General features: G+C 44.3%; 2 long non-coding RNA genes across 2 annotated transcripts in view; one reads left to right on the top strand and one right to left on the bottom strand.

Moving 5' to 3' along the window:
- Window positions 1–2752: 2752 nt before the first annotated feature.
- Window positions 2753–19632, top strand: part of LOC309339415 — a 37026-nt gene continuing 20146 nt past the window's right edge. The window contains exons 1-3 of the long non-coding RNA XR_014155320.1: window positions 2753–2780; window positions 4218–4277; window positions 13665–13809. This is a non-coding gene — a long non-coding RNA (uncharacterized lncRNA). The remainder of the gene's footprint in view (window positions 2781–4217; window positions 4278–13664; window positions 13810–19632) is intronic.
- LOC309339495 overlaps window positions 16075–19632 on the bottom strand; it is a 57098-nt gene continuing 53540 nt past the window's right edge. Inside the window, exon 2 of the long non-coding RNA XR_014155412.1 lies at window positions 16075–16179. This is a non-coding gene — a long non-coding RNA (uncharacterized lncRNA). The remainder of the gene's footprint in view (window positions 16180–19632) is intronic.

Below are 19632 nucleotides of genomic sequence, written 5' to 3'. Positions count from 1 at the left end.
GCAGGTATTTATTGATTTACTTTCTAGCAAGAAAAAATGTACATTAACATGGATGAACTCGGGTTCTCCTCCTCTTCCCATTTCTTGTTGAATTCCCTTCTGATATGGCCATTCCCTTAAGGAAATAACATGTTCCAGTCTGAGGTTCCAGTTCCTCTCCTATGACTTTGGCATGTGGTACCCAAGCAGAGGAAGTCAGGAGAACGAAAGTGTGTGGGGGGGATTTGGTTCAGTTTGCATTTTAATGTAAAACTACATGGCATCATGGTTCTCAGAGAAGGGACTTCCTGTGATGTCACATGACATCAGCTGTCAAACAGTTTGTTGTGAGGTGCTCACTTTCTACTACAGTGGTACCTCGGGATACATACGCTTCAGGTTACAGACTCCGCTAACCCAGAAATAGTACCTTGGGTTAAGAACTTTACCTCAGGATGAGAACGGAAATTGTGCTCTGGTGGCACAGCGGCAGCAGGAGGTCCCATTAGCTAAAGTGGTGCTTCAGGTTAAGAACAGTTTCAGGTTAAGTATGGACCTCCGGAACGAATTAAGTACTTAACCCGAGGTACCACTGTACTTACTTAGCATTGACCAAAACAAATGCATGTATATTGAAATGCAGCTCTTCTTCCAGATCTGCACTTCTTCACCCAAATAATGCACACACATATTTGTATATTATGGGTGTGTGTATAAATATTAGTGAAAACAAACATAAACATGCATTATAGTATAGAAAACTGCTTGTTAATAATGTATATAAGGCAAAGTTGCATACAAAAAATGGTATACTGAATATGCGTAGAAATGCTGGTGAATTTTCTTTGTAAATAAATAAATCTGTAAACTGATGCTCAAATATGGAGAACTGAATGTAAGATAGTAAAAATGAGGTACCAAGAGAAAGTGAAATTGACAGATCCATCCATCCCTAGTAAGGATGATGTATAAATGGGTTACTATACAGCTATAGTAATTGCATGTTTAGATGAGCTAAGACTAGTACCACTTACTAAAGGAGCTGAAAACTGTATGAGTGACAGTTCGCATTCTGATAAATCACCCTGAATGAATTTTTCATTCGTTCCCTCCCTCCCCTCCCCTTGTTGACAATCATGTTCATAAACTAAGTGGAAGGATAACCAGCAATTACTGGTTGATGTGAGGATGTAAGGCTAAGAGGAAATAAGAAGCATCCGACTGCACTGGTCTGACTGCACTGGCTACCAATTACCATATTTTTTGCACCATAACACTCACTTTTTTCCTCCTAGAAAGTAAGGGGAAATGTCTGTGCGTGTTATGGAGGGAATGCCTATGGGTGGCGGGGGGGGGGGAATCTACTGCAGTCGTGAGCAGAGGATCCATGGTTCCCCTTCCTTCCCTCCTCCGTGGCTCGCTTTGAAACAGCAAAGCGGGAGAAGAGCCGCTGAGTGGGGAGGAGAGAGGGACAGAGAGCCTGCTTCTTTAAAGGAGCAAAGTGGGAGAGGATAGGAGCCACTTACACGAGTGTAAGCGGCTCCTGTCCGGTTGGTTCCTTTAAAGCAAGCAGGCTCTCTGTCCCTCTCTCCTCCTCACTCAGCTAGCTACATAGCAGCAAAGTTTTTCAGCTTGCTAAGCCGGGAATGAGCGGGGAGGAGGGAGAAAAGCAGAGCCTGCTTGCTTTAAAGGAGCAAAGTGGGAGAGGAGAGAAGCCTTCTCCTCTTATACCCCTCTTCTGCATTATTAGCAGCATCCTTCTCCACACACCCCACGCATGCTCCTTGTCCCTTGAGTGCTTTTCCTTCCCTGTGGCCACAGCATGAACCACAAAACTCATACATCTACTGTTTTGTTTAGAATATTTTTTTTCTTGTTTTCCTCCTCTAAAAACTATGTGCGTGTTATGGTCGGGTGCGTGTTATAGAGCGAAAAATACGGTACCGTAGTTTCCGGGCCCTATTTTGACCTATAAGCTCTTAAATGGCTCAGGACAGCAATGCTTCAAGGACAGCTTCTTCCCAGATGAACCTACCTGGACCCTGAGATCATCTTCTGAGGCCCTTCTTCGTGTGCCTCCTCCTTGAGAGGTCCAGAGAGTGGCAACATGTGAACAGGCCTTTCTTTGCCATGGCTGCCCTTCTGTGGAATGCCTGGCACCTTTATTATGTACCTTTAGGAGCCAGGCAAAAACAGTCCTCTTTAACCAGGCCTTTGGTTGATTGACATCCAATGCCCTTTCAAAATGTGTGGGGTTTTTTGTGGGGGGCATTATTGGGTTGTTTTTATTATTATTATGTATTTTGTGTTTATATACTGTGATCTTATCCTGTGAACGGTCCTGTGAAAAGTCTGTGGGAATAGGGTGGTATAAAAATTTAATTAATAACAACAACAACAATAATTTTAGATGGTTGTAACCTGCCCTGGGACCTGCTAGTGAAGGAGGTTGATTAAATGAATAAACACGCAAGGGGTGACTTCTGGTTTTCCAATGTTCAGCAATATAGGATGACACCAAAAAGAAGGATAGGACTACTTGAATATAAAAGAATAAATTTCATTTTACATACTTGCAAAAAGCTGAAGATGGATTAAAAGCCATATAAGAAAACTTGGTAGTGTCAGTTGAGAGTAGTGTCAGTTGAGTGCTGGTGGTTGCTAGGTTGCGGAGGTCCTTGTGACATGCCCTTCATTGTGACACCTCCCTCTGCTGGCTCCTTGGTCCCCAGGGCTCTAGAGGCATAGAGATCTCCTTTGGTTTGATCATTCAGCGAGTGAGAGAGAAAGTGGATGGAGATGTAAGTAGACTTTCTCATCAGCATCTGCATTCTGTGCTGATAATGCTCCACGGCAGTGCTAGGGAACGTTTAAAATAGGGAGGTCCTAAGGAAAAGCAGGACATTCTGGGATTACATTAGAAAGTGGGACTGCTTTTGTAAAACTGGGACTGTCCCTGGAAAATAGGGGCACTTGGGGGGTCTGTTACCTGGCCTTTGACATCAGAGTTGTATTTTCAAGACTCGCCCTGTTAATATCCTTTAAAATGTGTTGGGGAGGGCGTTATTGGGCTGTTGTTGTTTTATTATGTATTTTGTGTTTTTAAATTGTGATCTTATCCTGTGAACTGACCTGAAACCTATAAAAATTTAATTAATAACAACAACAACAACAATTTTAGATGGTTGCAACTTGCCCTGGGAGCTGCTAGTGAAGGAGGGTAATAAAATGAAAAAACACGCAAGGGCTGATTTCTGGTTTTCCCCTGTTCAGCAATATAGGACCAAAGAGGCAGATAGGTAGATTAGGTAGCTAATGCTCAGTAGGTGTAGGAACAACGGAAACTTGAAGATAAAGGGATAAATTTCATTTTGCATATTTGTAAAAAGCTGAACGTGGATTAAAAGCCATATAAGCAAATTTACTAGTGTCAGAGCAGCTGCTAGGTTGCGGAGGTCCTTGTGACACGCCCTTCATTGTGACACCTCCCTCTGCTGGCTCATTGGTTGCTAGAGCTGTAGAGGCATATCGATCTTCTTTGGTTTGATCATACAGCAAGGGAGAGAGAAAATGGCTGGAGAAGTAAAGATGTAATTAGACTTTTTAACCAGGCCTTCGGTTAATTTGATTGACATCCTATGCCCTTTTAAAATGTGGTTCTTTTTTTTTTGGGGGGGGGGTGTTATTGGGTTGTTGTTTTTATTTTGAATATATGGTGGTCTTATATTTTGATTTTCTTCTGTACCCTGAGACCTCTGGGTATAGGGCGGAATATAAATTTAATCAATCAATCAAAATTAAGCATGACTAATGACAGTGAAAAATAAGAGGTTTTAGTCTAGTGCAGGGATGGTCAGCCTTGGCCCTCCAAATGAACTCCAGAACCCATCAGTCCCATTTGGCATGGTCTATGCCCAGAAATCATGGGTGCTGCAACCCAGCAACATCTACAGGGCCACCTGACCTCTGGTCTAGTGCATAAACCCAAAGGGCCCAAAATTCTGTTTATACTGGGGCAGTCCTAGGTATTTGCGCCCACAGTAATATTAATCACACATCTTTTCATCACCACGATCTGCGGAGTTAGCAGCTTATTCTAAGTCCAAAGACCACAGAATCAAAATACTAGGCAAGACACATCGTTCATGCCAAGGCTGCTTCATAACTTACAATTATTGTGTGCACCTGTATTAGCCACAAAACAGTAACAAATATATGTTTTAAAATGTGCACTACAGATGCGGATACTCAGAAAGGAGGCCTCAAATCTCATCATGGTCCTCCTTTGTTGGGAAAGGGTAAGTAATGTTTTTGAGGCTGTATCATGTGAAGTGTCCCACATGACAGGAAGGTAGTGACTGGTTCTCAGAGTCATGCGCTATGTTAGAAACATGACCAGTAACTAATCCTATGGCTCCTGGTTAACAATCTAGCATCCTTCTTTCTATATCCCTATAAATACAACTGATTAAAAACAATGAAATGGCCAGTATTGGGCCAGCTCATGTTGATTTAGGCCCTGAGGAACAGCCTTTTACTCTGGAGCAGTTGAAGGAGTAATCTTTAACAACCTTGCAGGGTTTTCTTTCCTTCCTGAAGGAGAAAGGAGCTGATTAAGTTAAGTGATTGCCAAGTGTATTATAAGTTTAACAAAGCTCACATCATATTTTCCCCCTTACATGCCATACAGTAATTGTGCAAAATGCATGATTTTACTTTGGCAGCATTATTCAAACTTAATTACAGTGCTAAGAAGCAACCACAACTGAAAGAGAAAAAGCTATGTTGCTCCAGAGATCAGCGTGGCATTTCTGGCTTTAAAAAAACACAGTTCTTTTGTCAGGGAAATAAACTGTGTGGAAAGAACTTTTTTGCTGTATAGAAAGCACATTTAAAACAAACTTTAAACAGACACCTGAATAGATTTAAACAGCTACTTGGTCCGTAGCTTTTAAGATAACACTTCTTTCATTACCTTCCCATAGTTCAGTCCTCTATACACAATAGACACTAGACATTTTTTTAAGGCCCTGGAGGTGGATTGTTCTCTTAAGTAAAAGAGATGTTAAATAAGGAAATGACAGAAGGCCGTGCATTTCAGCAGTGGCATAGCGTTTGTTGCCAGCACCCAGGGCTGCATGGAGGGGGGTGGGAGGGAGGGAAACGGACAGAGCACACATGCACATTCAACTGCCTAACAGCATCTGAGACAGACACCCAGGAGATGGCTGCTGATAAGAAAAGAAGAGTTGTTCCATTGTCTGCAGAAGTCACTTCCTGGTTCACATGGAAAAGCTGTTTTCAATGGAGCCCAGAAATGGAAGTGAATAGCTGTACAGAGGCAGCACCGGGTGTTGATATTTTGCCCCCCTAGCAAATTTGGGCCCGGGGCAACAACCCCTGTGCCCCCCGCCACTACACCACTGCATTTCAGCCAGGTTGGTCAGCAAGGCACTAATGTTTGCTACCTGGATTATTTTAGCAAGGACATGTATTTGAGAGAGGAAGAGGTTTACCCTTTTTTCCCCCAGCCTAAGGGATTTTGCCCCTTTGAAGCAACCTTCTGAGGACCACATCACCATGGAGGGCAGGGTTAAAGGCAACAGCAGACTGAGCAAAGGATGTGAATTTTACCTTTGTGCATAGGTTACTTTCTACACCAGGGGTCGGCAAAGCTTTTGTGGCTTGGGCCAGTTCACGGTCCCGCAGATACCGCAGTGGGCTGGAGTGTGCGCGCATGCACACATGCACACATGCACGCATGCACAAATGCTATTTCTGGAGCGGAGGAGGTGTGTACAGCTTCCCATTGGCTGCAGGAGCCCACTCTGCTCTGCGCTGTTTTAACGCAGCGCACGGGAGCCGACTGAGTGGGCAGCAGGCATTACCGAGTGGGTGACGGGGGTCCATGGGCTGGTTAAATGACCCCAATGGGCTGCTTGTGGCCCATGGGCCTTAGGTTGCCGACCCCTGTTCTACACACACTCGCACGCCCCTCTCTTTGCTCTGTCCAGACAAGAAAGAGGAATTACCGGAGGTCAAGGACACATTCCAGCCAGGCAAAAATGCCCAGGATGGGGAGCATTAGTGTTTGGCTGATGTAAGGGATTTGGAATTCAGCTGTGGAATTTTGTGTTTTTAGGTGTATTTTGAAGGAGCTAGATCTAGATCAAGTCATGCTTAGATTAGATCTGTGGAAATGAAGGCATTTTAAAGTTATAACTTAAGCCCCCTTGACTTCAATGGGTCTACTTTAAATGCCAACTATGTCTGGCCACAACTCAATGGCATTTCCTTAAGAAGAATGAAATGAGGTTCTTGAATGAAGAGCAGTCTTTTGACACATATGCTGCTGGACTATCCACTGATGATTTTTTTAAAAAAATCCTTTCCCAGGCACAAATCACAGTAGCTGTGTGCCCACAAATTGAGGCAACTGGTTTTGACAATCAGTGCCTCTGCATAAGTGCTGTCTGGTTGTAAGCACAAAGTCACCCTTTACTTGTTCCCATGTGTAGTTTACCCCAATTGTGAGTTGCCACCCAATTGTAATTTGCATTGAAACAACAACTACTTCTAAAACTGGGTGTGAATGGGTGCTGGACTGCCCAGAATCATGCATTTATTTGTTTCTGTTTCGGTTATTAGCTCTGGTACACCTGTGCATTATGGGGAAAAAAGTTCAGGGCATTGTGATGTAATGTGTTTGCAAGTGTCCTGTGGCTCATCTGTTTAGCAGGGCTTTAGGGAATCGCTGTTAGAACAGCAGCTCAACATGATCCATTTAAGCAGCTCTAGAACTGGAAGGTGAGACCGATAGACTATCTGAAGATGTACAAATGGATCAGAGGGAAAGAGGGACACTTGCAAACAGAAGCGTATCGAGACCAAATGCTTTGGGGACATGAGATGGCGTGCGATCTACCTGGCCATTTAAAAGACACAGCTAACTCCTTCTTGACTTCTGCTAACTCATCACAAGCTCACTAGCTGTTCCTCAAAAGAGTGCTCAGCATTCTCTTAAGGTCAGTCAAATGGGAGCAAAATGCACTGTGACCTTCCCTCCAGCCTCTGTACTAGAGAAGTACAGAAAAAGGCACTTACCTGGTGTTGATAATGGAGTGCTCTGCACTTTACAAGTGCTGTATGAATGATGAACAGCAACACCTAATGGAACAACAACTCCGTCAAAATAAACTTGCCCTTAAAATGTGCTGTGGGTGGCCATGGTGCAGAATGCAAAGGTAAGATTATCACTGGAGGGGGACACTTAAAATGTTGAGGAATGGCGGCAAGCAAAATGATTTCTTTCTTGTGGTTGGTCCAGATGCAGCTTTGTGACTCTTCAGTTTTATCTTCATGCCCCAGTGATGGGGAACCTGTGGCCCTTCAAATGTTGCCAGACTCCAGCTACCACTATCCCTGACCACAGATCCTCCCCCCTCCCTGTCCTACATGCTAGGGGAAAATGCTAAACTATCATTTGCTTAGCCGGGACATACTTATATTCAATAAACTCCAAGGAAGTTTATTTTGATGGAAGGGCACAGGGCTTACTTTTGCCCTTACAGAGGATGTTTCATGTGCTGTCATTTGTTTGGATTTTAGCAAGCTCAGGCATGGAGAGCTGCCTGAAATTACCTTTCCACCCTAAGTCGGTCTGGAACCGGTCCAGAGTATTTTCTTTCTCTCCAGGCTGCCTCTTAGTCAAATCCTTTCCACCAAAGGAGAATGAATAAGGCAACTTAATAAACAAGCCTGCACTCATCCGCTGGAAGGAGGGGGAAGAGTGAGCCAAGGATGCACATCTCAGTGGCAACGCAAGGGCTGAGAAGGATGCAGACATTGTCCATGATGAGGACCTAGTATGAAAGCTGGAGCTATTAGCCCAGGAAAGGTCTAGAGGACACCGGGACACATATCTGCCAGCTCCTCCTTCCCCAAGTCATTCTTTGTGGCTGAATCTTCTCCCTCTTCCTGAATAGGCCCTTTCTTACAAGGAAATATCTGTTTTCAGCCAAACAGTTTCTTCTGCGGTGACTCTGGGCTTCCCAAAGCTGCTGTCTTTGTGGTCCAGGGGTGGTGGTGGTGAAGGGAGAGAATCAGGGATTGAGGAGGGCTTGAGTTGGAGGGTTATGGGTAGGGTCCATGCAAGGTGTGCATTAGACAGGATGTGGCGATCACACAGGGTCCCCGGACGTTTGACGATCTATTGATCCCTGTGCCACCACTATGATCACTTCCCTGCTGCCACCAACCCGTTTCTCTCGGGTACACACTGAGTCCAGACAGTTGTTAACATTAAAACAAATAATCAAGTTTATTTTATAAGCATGAACAAGTTTATGGTTTCAGTTAATTTCTCTTGTCAGTTTCTTATCCTTAGTTTTTATACCAGCCTATACCTTCCTAATAACTTCAAACTGATTATCCCAACTGTCTATCTGACTCCTAACAGTTTCTCTCTCACTCTCTCACAACACAACTTGACCAACCGACAGACTTATCCTTCCTCTTCCTTCTCCGACTCCCAACTGACTTCCCAACAACTCCAACTCTAACTCCTCCCCTTGAGTTCCCACTGGCCAACCACTTCACACTCATTTAACCCTTTCCTTATGACCCACCTAGGAGGCAAATGCCACACAGGGCATTTCAGGCCGTCTTGGGGACAATTGTGGGTTCCTCCAGGTCCTCAGCTGTAGGGGTTTTTTTTTGCAATCTTCCTAGCCCTTTTCTTTCAAAAAGGTCTTCCTGGGGTCTCGGTTGGGTGGGATCTTGACAGACACATGGGAAGGGCTACATAGCTCAGTGGTGGAGCTCATATTGTGCTTGCAGGTTCAATCCCTGGTATTTCCAGGTAGCGCTGAGGAAGATCCCTGAACCCTAGAGAGTGCAGACCTGGGTTGCTGGATTCCAGTTCACATCAACTCCAGGCTGCACTGCTAATGGTCAGAATGATGGGAGTTGTAGTTCAGTAGCATCTGGAAGTTCGCCATCCTTGGTGTGAGACAATACTGAGTTAGATGAATTAGTGGTCTGATTTGGTAGGAGGCAGCTTCCCGTGTATCACTGTTCAGACTACTTCTGGTGTGGTTTGAAATGCCTGTTCCGGTTTCAGTATCCCATCTGGAGATAAGGAATCTTGTTTTCTTATCTCAGCCATTAGCTCAAAAGGCATTTTAAAAGTACTTTTATGACGAAAACCCACATGTAGATCATTACATGTCACAACTGGTATCTGAAGAAGTGTGCATGCACACAAAAGTTCATACCAATAACAAACTTAGTTGGTCTCGTAAGGTGCTACTGGAAGGTTTTTTTCCCTTCACAACTGGGTGTCCATCTCTTTTGTCACACGTACAGATTTTGGAAAAACCAAAATTAGGCATGGATTCCCAGCACAGAAGCAGCCTCTTAAAATAAAAGAAGAGAGAAATGCTAAACAGCTGGAGTCACACTCAATTTATCTGAATACCCTGACTCATTTTTATTATGGCCTGCTTACTAATACATCCTGATTGATTCATTTCAGAAACACAGTGCAGCTAATAAATCACATTACAAATCATAGCACATGACAAATCAGTAAACCTTCTGCTATATTAAGATGCAAAAGCAAATCTTGACAAGACGCAGCGCTAAATGCCCATCAGGCACAGCAGTTAATGCTGTAGTGCGGAACACTGACAGGGCCACCGATGTAAAGGCTCTGCACTGTAGCTCCTGAAGAATTGCTCCCGGAATGGATGGAAATCTGACCCTCTCTGGCATATCTTAATGGACTTTTCAGCTTATATAGGGCTAAAAACACAGAGCTCTGCATGTATTTTTACTCATTTCCCCCCATACCCTGCCCTCCAATGTCACCTTCCTCTCAGCGGGGTTCTGATAACAGAAGCAAACTTAGCTGCAAGGAGGACCCATTGGATTTTGTGGTGGGCAGGCAGGGAGTGCTCCCCTGTGTGACCTTTGCAATCTTTCGATCAGCTGTCCTCGCCATATTTTGCCATTGTCGCATCTAGTATTGCTCTCAGCTCTCAAAGATCAAACATTAGAATTCCAGCACTGGGAGCAATAATAACTTGCAGGAAGGCTGGATAAGGTTTTCCTGAAGCCTTCATTTTAAACCCTGCCAGTTTGTCTGAAATACAATTGTTTTTCCCCCTCCTCTTATGAATTTCTCTATACTCTTTGTATATTGGCACATCCAGGAACTGAAGTAAGGGACTATTTCAAAATATCCCTTACTGGGCGTGAGCTAAAAATGGAAACATTCCACCTCGCTGTCACTTCCCAGGATTTCTGTCACTTCCCAGGATTTCTGGGTGGCAATCATGCTCAGAAGAGCCACCACCAAGGATGTTAACCAGTGTGCCAAACCATGCGTTCAATGACCACTTGTTCCGTTTTGTGCTGTAAGAACTGCATGGCTGTTTCAACGATCCAGAACAGATTTTATTGGGTTGTGATAGGATGCCACCATAAGCTGGCCTTTGTGGAAGTACTTCTATCCCCTTGCCCCCGTGCCTGATGTCCACAGCCCATATGTTGTTATGGGCCACCATGTGGAGACCACTTTCAGCGCAGTCCCTGTGGCATTAATAATGTGCACTCCATTTCTAGGCAAAAGACACCAGATTAAACATTCTGAGCATGTCTGGCCCCTGCTGCCATGGTTTTCTAGCTGCCTGTTCTGCACGTAGACAAAAATCTATTGAAGTGCATATAGACTATATTACATCTCCTTGCTTGATGTAATTAGTTGAGTCTCTTTTGGTTTGAGAGAACTTTTTCCCTGGAACAAAATTGATTTTTAAGTTATCTGATTTGTATTGAATAGTGTATTCAAATCTCCTTTCCCAGAATCCACAGACCATCTTTCTGACCTGCATTGACTGAAAATATCTCAGAATAGTTTTTAAACCAAATGCACTTACTCTCAGCACAGTTTTCCTTCCTAGCAAAAGAATTTAATGCTCCTTGTTTAGGCTGGATTCTTTCTCAACACCCGCCCCCCCCCCCCCGTTTCATTGTTTAAAGCCAGGTTCTCATTGTCTGAGATCTCTTGTCTCCAGGTTTGAATGTGGGGCGAAAAGACATAGCTGGGAATACAGATTAATGTATGTAAGCATTATTGAGTATTTATAGTGCAGATGTGCGGTTCTGCTTTCATAAAAGCGAAACCCACAGATGTTACGCTTCAACATGACAAGCCATTTTTATTCTGGTTAGGAAAAGATCTTCCGTTTAAAAGAAAAACGATGCCACAAAGGAGACGATGCTCTTGGGATTCAGCAACCACAGCAGCTTTCAGAAGCCCCCAAACTCTTCAATTCAAAGAAAAGCTAAGCTCCTTTCCTCCAGAAATAATCCTTTCTTTAGCAGGTGTGTGTGTAAAACATATGTCTCTGAATCCTCAGCTGGTGTAATTTCAAAGAAGAAGTCAATAGAACAGTGTTGATTTAACTAGACCTGAGATACAGCCTACAGAATTTAAGGGTAAGGAGTCCCATACACACAGCTATGGCTACAGCTGGGCTTCTCGACAGGTGCTACAGTGCTTGAAGTGGGAGATGTGAGTGAGGCATGGATCAGAGAAGGGGGGCTGCAGGTAGTTCAAGTTAAGCTACTAGCATCACAGCACAGAATTCTCTTGGTCCTGGGAATTAGGTGATACCAGAGAGCCAATCCTGTGCAGCTGGCTGCTGGCATTGCCCTATGAAAGGGTCTTCTTGGTGATGGTTCCCTCTTTGTAGAATGCCCTCCCTGGTGAGGTGCATCTTTCTCCCTCACTATTAATGGGGCCCCTCCTCTGTCAGTGGGTCCTCCCTGCAGAGACAACACTCTAATCAGCCCCAAGCATGTCCTAAATTATTGGTATAGGAACTCAAGAGTGGCTTGTAAGTGCCATGCGGTCTGAGCTACAGCAACCAGCTTAGACCTCCTTACACACTGAGTTTCTCTGGTAGACTGGGGGGTTGTGCTGGATGGGAAGGACAAAGACTTGATGACCTAGTCCCTCCCAAGGTGAGCTAAGCCTGGCAGGACAGCTTTCTCTATGGTCTTAACCCTTTCAAGCATCAATTAGACAGGTATGTTGGTTATATGAGACTGATTATCCCCCCCCCCCAGAAAAGGAGCGTTTGAGAGAGATGGCATTGTGCAGGTGATCTGGGAGACAGTTCCAAGCATACAGAGCAGCGAGGAAGAAAGAGCAGAGACTTCTCAGGAAGGAGGAAAATGCTGGATGGTGGTGGCATATGGGTGAGGAGTTCAGAACCCTCCCCATGCCAGCTTGTCTCTCACTGCTTTCATTTGCCCTTTCTCTTGAGCTGAACTCATATATCAAGAGTGTGCTTGGCTGGGAGAAAGTGCGAGCAGTGGGAGGATGAGCCATAGGTAGGCTCACTTCATGTAAACATCCCTTTTGCTGGTTTTCTCAACACCACAGTCTGTGCGATCAGGGCACGACCTGTATGCAAACATACGAGCCTGCCGACATCGCATCTCATTTAGCCCCGAGGAGAAAGAGAAGGAAAACACAGCCCATAGACAGCAAAGGGACAAGTCTCTCTGTATTGTCATATGACATACTATACTTTCAGAGGATTTCTGCCTTTCTTCTTCAGTATGCACAGTATGGGTGTTCTGTACTTGGTAGAAATGGCACCTTGCCTGCTAGTTCCATGAGTGATTTCTTCTAGTGAGTCAGGAGCATGCTTCAAAATATTTGGCTTTGAAGTAACAGTGATATAAGGCTCTGGTATGCAGGAATCGTTGGAGGAAATAGCTTAACATATTTTAAAATATTTAAGGAAGTTTTTTTATGTTTAATGTTTTTATATATGTTAGAAGCTGCTCAGAGTGGCTGGGGCAACCCAGTCAGATGGGTGGGGTACAAATAACAACAACAACAACAACACTTTATGATGTAAACTTGAACTGTAGATTCTCCCATAGTTACATTGCTAGGCACTTATATGCCAGTAGTGAATGGCTTTTGTCCTTTCTTTTCCAATACTGCTTTAATTGATAGATCAATTGCTCCCCGCCCCCCTTCCCGCAAGGCCAGCCACACACAGAACTGGAAATCAGGGATTTGAACCATTAAAAACATGGGGATGCTTCCAAATCGTTATTTATATCATTTTTTTAAAAAAAGCTCCCTGATTTGGTTTCTGATTAGACATTTCAAACTGGTTTTGAACCAGTTCAGAGACACTTCTTGCACACTGACATTATAAAACTCTTACGCTGCGATCCAAACTCCCCCCTTATGTAGGGGATATGGGGGGGTTTGGAATGAGTGGAGGCATCTCTCTGCTCATGTCTGCTGGTTCAGCAAGCCTCCCACTGTCTGTTGAATTGGTGGGTGAGTGGAAGAGCCACCAGTGATGGGCTCACCAGAACAGCCCAGCTGACAGCTGCGAAATGGAGTGTTCTGAGGATGGGCCAGGGCTGAGACAGCCTGGGATCCACTGGATCCTATATTGCTGCTCTCAGGGATTGAGCCTCAATTGCCTGCCCCCCCGGCAACCTTCCATTGTTGCCACAAAGAATTAGGTAGGCTTGCCTTTAAATGCAAACCGAATCATGATTTCTCCGTTCCCTAGTTGTGATAAAGAGGGGTATTGTGGGTGTGCCTCTATTATTACGAGTTCATTGGTTCCCTCTATTTGTAGGTATCATGCTGGAATCATAAGTCAGCGTAATCCTTGAATGGTGGACAGTGGGAGTTTGCAGAGACGACTGCAGCCTGTCTTGTTTTCCAGCTGGTTTTTTTTTACAACTTCTCATTGCACATCTTGGACACGATGGCGTGAAAACGTAAGTAGCAATAGCCATCAGCTTAGATGACATCGAAAAACCTTTGGTAGACCTTCATAAGGGAATGGAGACTGCACACCCAGCACCAGTGGACCTCTGAGGGTCAGAAAGAAAAAAGGGGATCGTGATCGTACCCTTCCTGTGAATTCTGAAGGCAACTTCTGGCTGCTTCTGGAAATAGGATGCTGTACTTGACAGATTGTGGTCTTTTCCAGCAGGGGAATTCTCTCATTTCTATTTTCAATTTCAATGAAATTGAAAATTTCACCAGAGAAACCATGCCATTAGTTCCCTAGCAACCACCCACAGTCGACTTTCTGCTTCTGGGGTCATCAGAATGAGGTTTCCCACAGACCGAGACTCATTACCACAAAGGATAACATGGCATTCCTTTACGCATTATTAACAACTGTATAAAAACAGAATGGTGCATCTAAAGGGCTTTTTAATATAAAGAAAATTACGATTTGACTACTATTCATCTTCCACTTGTAATCCACACGTTGAATGTTTCAATGACAGAAACAGAAACTTGTTATGCTCTTTGCTATGCCATCCACCCAAGTCCTGGGGACTAGAGGACTTCATAGGATCTTCTTTTGGACATTCACAGTCAACCAAGACAGAAGTACTGTTCTTGGGGGACAGGGGGCGGGCGGGTGTAGGGGACTCCCTGGTCCTGAATGGGGTAACCGTGCTCCTGAAGAACCAGGTGCACAGCCTGGGAGTCATTCTGGACTCACAGCTGTCCATGGAGGCACAGGTTAATTCTGTGTCCAGGGCGGCTGTTTACCAGCTCCACCTGGTACGCAGGCTAAGACCCTACCTGCCCGCGGACTGTCTCACCAGAGTGGTGCATGCTCTGGTTATCTCCCGCTTGGACTACTGCAATGAGCTCTACGTGGGGCTACCTTTGAAGGTGACCCGGAAACTGCAATTAATCCAGAATGCGGCAGCTAGACTGGTGACTGGGAGTGGCCGCCAGGACCACATAACACCAGTCCTGAGAGATCTGCATTGGCTCCCAGTATGTTTCCAAGCACAATTCAAAGTGTTGGTGCTGACCTTTAAAGCCCTAAATTTCCTCAGTCCTGTATACCTGAAGGAGCGTCTCCACCCCCATCGTTCAGCCCGGACACTGAGATCCAGCGCCGAGGGCCTTCTGGCGGTTCCCTCATTGCGAGAAGTGAGGTTACAGGGAACCAGACAGAGGGCCTTCTCGGTAGTGGCGCCCACCCTGTGGAACACGCTCCCTTCAGATGTCAAGGAAATAAGCAGTTATCCTATCTTTAAAAGACATCTGAAGGCAGCCCTGTTAGGGAAGTTTTTTATATTTAATGCTGTATTGTTTTTAACATGTGATTGGGAGCCGCCCAGAGTGGCTGGGGAGATTCAGCCAGATGGGCGGGGTATAAATAATAAATTATTATTATTATATAACCTGTGAAGGTTTGCAGCTTCCTGTGTAGGTTTGTTGTTGTTTTTTTGGAATGGGCAGTGGCAGCCAATGCTGTGCATTTCTCAAAAAAAGGAACGTCCCTCACATCAGGCCGTTGTGCTCGGTCATGTGGGCAGAGATGTTGGGGACTGGAAGGCCAGAAAGTCTTGTGTTCTAATTAGAGCTGGGTTTGCAGTAGCCCCTCTTCTTCTTTGGAGATGTTTGAGTGTTGTGATTAGCTATCATGTATGCCAGGGAAGCACCTCATGCTCCCGTAAGGATTGGGCTCCAACTGTGCTGAGTGATTTTTATATGCGCATGCATATGCAACAGTTCAGTGAGAGGAAGGAGACAAGAACGAACATAAGATGATCAAGGTGATGGTTGGCATATGATGTCGGTAGCATGTGTTGCTGTTGTTTGTATTCATCGGCCCACAAGCAGATGGTCATATTTACACATTTGGTTGTTGCCTGAAATTGTTCCATGAATATTTTGTTTTAACATATTTTTTTTTTAATGCAAACCTTTTTGCCATTTGAGATGCCGAACTTGAATACTGGTTCCTTGGCTCATCAAACTTGGGTTTCTTTCTCTTGGTTGGCAAGCAAAAGTTTTCTGTGTTACTCCTTTTACCTTGAAATAACTTTTATTTAGCCCCCAAATTCCAAAGACTGCACCCTCAATGCTTAGTGATAAAAATCATGCTGTTGTTTTAATCTTCTCTAGAGAAAGGCCTAATTATCCTAAACTATCTTAAAAATAACCCCCCAAAAGCAGAGGTTTGGTTGTATGTAATTCCAGCTATAGGATCTATCGAATTTCAAGTACAGTGGTACCTCGGGTTAAGTACTCAATTCGTTCCAGAGGTCCGTTCTTAACCTGAAACTGTTCTTAACCTGAAGCACCACTTTAGCTAATGGGGCCTCCTGCTGCCGCCGCGCCGCCGGAGCACGATTTCTGTTCTCATCCTGAAGCAAAGTTATTAACCTGAAGCACTATTTCTGGGTTAGTGGAGTCTGTAACCTGAAGTGTATGTAACCTGAAGCGTATGTAACCTGAGGTACCACTGTACAGTTGTACCTTGGATCCCAAACGCATTGGTACTTGGTCAAAACAAAATAAAAAAATTCCTTCCAGTAGCACCTTAAAGACCAACTGAGTTAGTTCTAGGTATGAGCTTTCGTGTGCATGCACACTTCTTCAGATACACTGAAACAGAAGTCACCGGACCTTTCTATATAGTGAGAAGGTGGGGAGGGGTATTACTCAGAAGGGTGGTGGGAATGGGTGATTAGCAGATAGCTGCGATGAGCCTGTTGACGACTCTTAACGACTGCAATAGGTCTAACAGGAAAAAGCAAGGGGTGAGAAGGTGAAAAATGGCTTTGTCATGTATAATAAAACTTATCTCATTATACATGACAAAGCCATTTTTCACCTTCTCACCCCTTGCTTTTTCCTGTTAGACCTATTGCAGTCGTTAAGAGTCGTCAACAGGCTCATCGCAGCTATCTGCTAATCACCCATTCCCACCACCCTTCTGAGTAATACCCCTCCCCACCTTCTCACTATATAGAAGGGTCCGGTGACTTCTGTTTCAGTGTATCTGAAGAAGTGTGCATGCACACGAAAGCTCATACCAAGAACTGACTCAGTTGGTCTTTAAGGTGCTACTGGAAGGAATTTTTTTATTTTGTTTTGACCATGGCAGACCAACACGGCTACCTATCTGCATTGGTACTTGGACATTTTGGCTCCCAAACGCTGCAAAGTGAGTGTTTCGGTTTGTGAATGTTCTTTGGAACCCGAACGTCCAGCAGAGCTTCCATGGCTTCTGATTAGCTGCAGGAGTTTCCTGCAGCCAATCAGAAGCCGCACTTTGGTTTCCGAATGTTTTGGAAGTCAAACAGACTTCCGGAACGGATTCTCTTCCAACTTCTGAGGTACCACTGTAGTAGTATTTCATTTCATTTCATTTTTCCTAAGGGAACTCAAGGGAACTTGTTAAATTCTTCCTTGATTTGTATCCCATTGTGGTAGAGTAGTTTAGAACACCGGTCTTCAGCTGGTGGGTTGTGGCCTGATCCAAGGTAGGCCGCAACAGGAGCACTACTACCGTGTAAATCATGGTAAAAGATTAAGAAATGGATCCCCAAATGCATGTTTAGGTTAAAAGGGGCTCCTGGGTCTTGAAGATTCCTGGTTTACAGCCACAGACAGTCAGGCAGAGTTGCTGGTTGCCTGCAAGTGTTTCAGCGGAGCAAGCCAAGCAACATTCAACATGGGAAGGCGAAATTAAAAAAATTTAAAAATCCACGATCACAAGCCAAATATTCATGTGACGTGTACTTGAAGCAAGAAATGCAGCATAAATTTTGAGGGCTTGAGCAGAAAGGATGGAAGGTTAGGCAAAGAGTTAAGAACATGAGGAATGGAGTTGTCAGGGTGGCTTAGAATTCTGTACCTAAACTCTGTGATTGTCATCTACTGTACATCACAGGCAGGGGTTCCATAACCTTAATATGTTTACAATTTTGGTCATACTATTTCTGGGGGAGAGCTTTGCTACATTTTGAAGGTTTGCCATAACTGAGGGCATGAGATGCGGATCTCGCTGGACATCGCAAGGGTGTTGGTGTGCAGAGTATGTCTCAGGAAATTTGAAATTTCCAGGTGCTATGCAGCCTTTGGGCTAGAAATGTTCAATAAATATAGAAATTCCCCAAAGAAGCTGCTGTGTTCCATGTTTCACATTTTGCACTGTGTCAAGACTGTGCAATACATATCCCTATAAGATTTCCAGTACTCCTGATGAGGTGCTATTACCAAGTCTCTGAAAATACAACATGGTGGGTTGGGGGAGGGGGAGAGATTTGAATACTAATGCCAAAGGTTCAGAGAATTGCTATGTGTACCTTCACCTGCCTTATATGACTTATTAATGAATCAGCAAATGGCATGTTTTATTTTTAGTGTACAGTATTAGAAGTAATTTGTAAGCATTAAGTGAGTTGTGAAAGCCTCTGCAGCATTTTGAAAGTGTGAGCATTTGTTATTAAATTAGACGAGGCTCATATGGAGAACATAATTTCCTCCTTATATATGAGCTGCCAGGGAGACAGGTTGCTTAGCACGTCAGACCTGATCCTTGTTTTCCTTTGCACGGGAACACTAGGTCACCCTTCTGTGTCTCATAGAATATTTCACACCATTATCCTCACATATATCTCATTGTTATTCCTCATTGAGTTGCCACTGGGAGAGTTCAGCTCGAGTTCATTTTTCATCAGTCCTGGGTTGCTTTTCCCTTTTGGAGACGTGCAGGGCTCTCTTCAAATTTATGGCATACTTCCCCTGAGAAACTAGCTGAAGCGAGCAGTCTTTCATTTTTAGCAATATTGGCAGGGAACAGGATGATGCCATTTATGCCTCTAATGCACCCCTCCAAGTATGTGGGTGGTCCAAAGTCACACAGTTCCTGCATGGCCATGAAGCCAGGTCTATTTGACCCATATCTACCGACACACAGGACACCATACTGCAGACTTGATTTCCCTTTTAGAGTTAAACTGGCAGCATCACTGTGGCGTTTGCCTCCTAGGATGGGTCATAAGGAAAGGGTTAAAATAGGTGTGATGTGATTGGCCAGTGAGAATGCAAGGGGGGGAATAAAAGTTAGAGTGGGAGGTTTTGAAAGGAGTTGAGTTGAGTTGGGGGTTGAGGTTTGGGAGCTGAGTTGAGGTTTAGGTGTGGGTTGGTAGAGTTGTACTGTGAAAGAGTGAGAGGATTGTTAGGTGGAGTCAGATAGATAGTTGGAATAATCAGTTTGGAGTTGTTAAGAACTAAGAATAAGAAACTGAGAGGAGAAAAATTAACTGAAACCATAAGCTTATTCCTGCATTTAAAAATAAACTTGATTTGTTTATGTTAACAACTGACTGGACTCTGTGTGTCCCCGTGAGATACGGGGTGGTGGCAACGGAAAAAGCAATCGCAGTGGCGGCACAGGGTCAATAGACCATCAAATGTCCGGGGGCCCTGTGTGTGATCGCCACAATCACACTTCCTTCTAATATATTTACTAATAACATGGATTGCAGAATTTTCCTGTCCTGATGGTGCATATCATTGCCTTTGATCAGATGAGAATGGTCAGAGTGGCTGCATGTGCCGGCAATATTTATGCTGAACAAGGTAGATTTGCACCAGTGTTTCTAGAATAAAACAATGCACTATGGGTGACTTTTGCTTTGCATGCAGAAACTCCCAGGTCCAGTGTCTAGCAAATAGCGCTAGGAAAAACTTCTGGCTGAAACACAGGAAAGCTACTACAAGTCACTGTAGACAAAGCTGAGACTGATAGACAAATGGTCTGATTTGGT

Source organism: Podarcis erhardii (genome assembly GCF_964252035.2).
Source record: "Podarcis erhardii genome assembly, chromosome: 3".
NCBI classification, from domain to species: domain Eukaryota; kingdom Metazoa; phylum Chordata; class Lepidosauria; order Squamata; family Lacertidae; genus Podarcis; species Podarcis erhardii.
Note: the sequence above shows the minus strand (reverse complement) of the source record. Positions and strands in the feature narration are given on the sequence as shown.